Below are 4,320 nucleotides of genomic sequence, written 5' to 3'. Positions count from 1 at the left end.
CCCACCCCTGCCCGGCCAAGAACAAACTCTTGCAAGTTGTCCTTTGACTTCGATGAATCCATCTGTACACATGCCCACCTGCACATGCACACACACATACAGACCTCAAAACGCATCTTTATCAATGGCAAATTGCTATGTCTATTGTTTCCTTCAAACTCCAGAGGCCCAGGCCCCACAGTCAAGTTCCTGGCAATATAGAGCACTATGGTATTCATAAAAAGGCCATCCAGGTATTTCAGAAAAAACAAATGCCACACTCTACAGCCCAGGCAGTGAGAATGGAAAACTGCAACACTGGTGTCCCCAAAATGTGTTCCACCAAGCTTAACAATCCAGTCATGCTGCACTGTGCGAATGAACTGGGTAACCAGTATGACTCTGTATCTCAGAGCCATAGACTCCTGTGTTGGTGGACACACGTGGAGGCCTGCATTACTCCCTTTGATCTCTTCTACATTCAGAGAGCAAGGACTTCCCAAGCCTGGCAGACTGGCCACAATAGAGGATAGGATGGGTCAAGGTAGCTCCAGTTTTCCAGTCTCTGGGCCCCTGGGTGCCATGTTCACCCATGATCCTATATGGAAAAATCATCCTTGACCCATAGCTTTGATGCAATCTGTTGTTCAGGGCTTTATCCATGCATTTCTGTCGGAATTGTTCCTCCCTATCTTCCCTATCTGAGGTGGATGGCCTTTGCCAATGAAGTAGGCACATTCAAGCTGTGGGAAAGAGGCACGCAAGGGCATACTCTGATGACATGATTACTCTGTGGTAAGGTTAAGGGAAAGGTTTTTTAGTGTAGATGAGAGAGAGAGAGAGAGAGAGAGAGAGAGAGAGAGAGAGAGAGAGAGAGAGAGAGAGAGAGAGAGAGAGAGAACAGCTAGAGGCATCTGGAAGATTCCAAAGCAGAGAGACAAAGAAGTAGATGAAACATGGCCATCAGACGACATGGATACCTGTGAGAGTCAGAAGAAGAGCAGGGCATAGAGATTGGAGAAAAGAGTGGGTGAAGAAGGAACTGGGCAGGAAAAAAAACATAGTGAGAACAATGGGTTAGAAGGAGAACGAGTAGCAGCCAGAAGAGAGGCCCATGAGCTGGAGGGAGTTTAGAGTAAGGGAGGCTTTGAGAAGGGCTAGGACTAGCATGGACTGTGAACTGTGTCACAGGTACCTGTGACACTGTGGGAGGCTGAAGGCCAACATGCACTTGGATATGCTGATATGGGGCCACACGTAGTCCACACCTTTAACCTATACCTTCTGCCAGAGGTAAGGGAAGTGACTCTTTTGGCAGATAGAAACCAGGTCCACAGAGTTCCCGAGGAATGCTGGCTTTTATTCAAATGTCAGAAATCCTCTTATAGTCTACATTGAGGTCATTTCTGGATATTTGGACTCCCTTTGGGGATTGGAGAATTGGACTTCCTGTTGGACTGGAAAGTGGGGAAACAGACTTGTACTTCCTGTGTTGTTAGGACCTTACAGAAAGTGGTGATAGGGATTGTGAAGGAAAATGGCTGAGCCAGCTGGCTCTAACTTCTCCTTCCTACAGTACACTTCTCTCTATGGAGGTAATGTGGTTTAGTGCTATGATTAACTATTGCTCCCTGTGTGAGATGTGCCAAGGATCACTAAGATAAACAGGAAATGGCGTGTGACTGGGAAGCTAAGAAGTCATTGTCCACTACCTTGGTCCCCATCTCCTGTGGAATGACACCTGCTTCATTTCTTCTGTACCTCCTAATGTGTCACTGTCCCACCGAGCATGCCAACTCTAGGGCCAAGTGTCCAACAGAATATAGGGTCACCTATGAGACTAGAGAAGGAAAGGGCAATGTCTCAAAAAAAAAAAAAACCACACAACTAAATGTGTCTCAGTACTGAGTCCACCCAGGAAACTCACAGAGGTAGGCCATAATGGCTTCTGAGAGACAGGAGTACTTAGGGCTAGAAGTCGTGTAGCCCCAGATAGCTTCCATGCGTCAGTTTCAAGCATCTGCTGGAAATAACTGCATCCACTAATATCTGCCTCCTACAAATGATCCTTAATGCAATTCTGAAGCTTGCTTCAAGGAAGTCGTCCCAGGAAAAAGAGGAGTAAGAGGTAGAGTCTGCCTCTGTCTGAGTCACTGAGCCCTCTAGTATTGCCTGGAAGCCCTGGTAGCCTGGTTCCCTATGTGTGCTATCAGCTAGCTGGGGTCCTGCTTCCAGACCAAAGACACATTATGAGTAGACAAGGAAAAGGGACTTTTACTAGGTTTAAGGTCACAACACCACAAGAAGCAACACAGCCTAACAAGTCTGCTTATATATACTACCTAAAAAGCAGGGGCTGATCTTAGATATTTGTGAAGAGAATCTTGTATCTTAGCACCAGTTGCAACCATGGAAGCTTGTGTTCAGATGGATCCTAAGCCTTACATCCAAAGTCTACCTAAAGTACCAGTCCCTCTTTTAGGCCTCCAAGGGAACTCCTTCCCCTCTGTCTGGGTGAAAATGCTTTCAGAGTCAGCTGGACTCTGAGGTTAATAGCACAAAGTGTTTTTCAAAGTAAGCCATGCCTACAGAAGCCAGGACAATCACTGTGATATTCTTGTCATTTTTTTTTTTTGTCAAAAATCCCTAGATTCTTGGCATGGCATGTGGGCAATGTGATAGATAGGCTGATCATCAGAACTCTGCTCAGGGCAGCCAGGAGAGCAAGGCAGAATCCAACATCTCCTACATAGTAGGGAACCAGGTTGCCTCAGCTTTAGTATCTTTGCTAGTTTGAAGGAAAATGGACATCAATATAAATGTAAAGAATTTATCGCCCAACACCAGGAGTAACTGGGACCAGAGGGACCAAGCACACAGGAACTCTGCCAGCCCAGTGGCTCAGGTTTATTCCGGTCTGTCTGAGCTGGTGCCCTGAGCTGGAGACCTTGGGCGCAAACTCCGCAGCCAGTCCCACAACATTTCCAGGACCCAGTGAGTTTCCTTCCTTTGAGACTTTACCCTCTCCACAGTAGCTTTTCAGTTGAGCTTGGTGCTTGCTGTTCATTCATGTCTCGTTTATGCAGCCAATGCTGAGAGAGACTCAAGGCAGACATCTTGGTATTGGAGCTCTTGAAATCGTTCAGCTCCCCTCTTCCCCAACATTTCCCGAGGCAGAGATGCAGGAACTGTGATGTCAGTGTATTTGCAGGGGCTAAGCTCCCCATGATCCTTTGTTCTCTGTACCTTCTCCAGTGATGATTTCCATTTACTTCAGAGACCTGGTTCTTCTATGGGGTGCGGTAATTGTAATTTAATTTTTTTCAAACCTTTTAATGATAGTTCTTAAATGCTTTACCTCCATTTTAGCCTACCACCCACAAGAGGGAGTAGAAAAGAAAGGATATGGGGGAAGTGGACCCATATAGCAAGAGTTCTGGGAGCAACTCCTGTCTGTGTTGTCTGGAAATCGGCATTTCAGTTCACAGGCCAGCAATGGCAGCTCTATCCACTCCCAAACACTTTAGGGATACACCACCAGTCCGGTTTGGTAGAGTCTAGATAGCAAACAGGAACCAGCAGTGGTGGTACTGTCTAGCAGAGACAGCTAGGCCTTAACCTAGGCACCAGTCAGCAGGAGGCCCCAGGAATAAAGTCAGGAGAAGATTTTGGCTGTGCCTCTCTCAGTGAAGCAAACATCAGGGAAGACAAGAGACTCACGGGGATTGCATAGTTCGCTCAATAAGCAAGCCTAGCTAAGCCTCAATCACTGTCCCTCCAGTCTTTTTTATACTCCCTCCAAACACCATTTGTCCTCCACCAGCCTTGCCTCATCATGTGTCTTGCCTGCATGTGTCTTGGCTCAGCACACATCACTCTACCAAGCATCCCAAGTTTGCAGAAGCAGCAAGAAACTGCAGCACACCACCACCAGTTTCTTTTGAACCTTTCTCTTTATTGAGTCCTGACAAATGGAGCTACACTATGCAATGTAAGGCAGACCAATACATGCCTGTCCTTAGCAAAGAATCCTCATCATATGTCCTTTCACGTGCTTGCTCTATCAGGTCATCCTTCCTCCTGTGTCTGCTTCAACTAAACTTTCCTTCATGAGTCTGCCTTAGTTTTTCACCTGTGTTCACCTCAGGAAAACACTTCTTTCCCTGTATGTCTGAGCAAAACACCATCCAACACATCTGACATTCCAAAGGACCCTTAAGATAGTCACACTTATCTAAGGATATAAGGGTAAGATTTATTATGTAGTTCTGAATTATGCTAGTCTATCTAAGTGGCAGTAGTAGATTCTCTTCTAAGATCCATGATCTCAGGGGCCCTGGA

General features: G+C 46.3%; 1 protein-coding gene across 1 annotated transcript in view; it reads right to left on the bottom strand.

Annotated features, from left to right (window-relative positions):
• LOC116091265 (homeobox protein OTX1 A-like) overlaps positions 1-4,320 on the bottom strand; it is a 26,052-nt gene that overhangs the window by 2,250 nt on the left and 19,482 nt on the right. The gene's annotated exons all lie outside the window — the stretch shown is intronic.

This window comes from Mastomys coucha, chromosome X (genome assembly GCF_008632895.1).
Source record: "Mastomys coucha isolate ucsf_1 chromosome X, UCSF_Mcou_1, whole genome shotgun sequence".
In the NCBI taxonomy this organism is placed as follows: domain Eukaryota; kingdom Metazoa; phylum Chordata; class Mammalia; order Rodentia; family Muridae; genus Mastomys; species Mastomys coucha.
The sequence above is the reverse complement of the archived record's forward strand: the minus strand, read 5'-3'. Positions and strand labels throughout refer to the sequence as shown.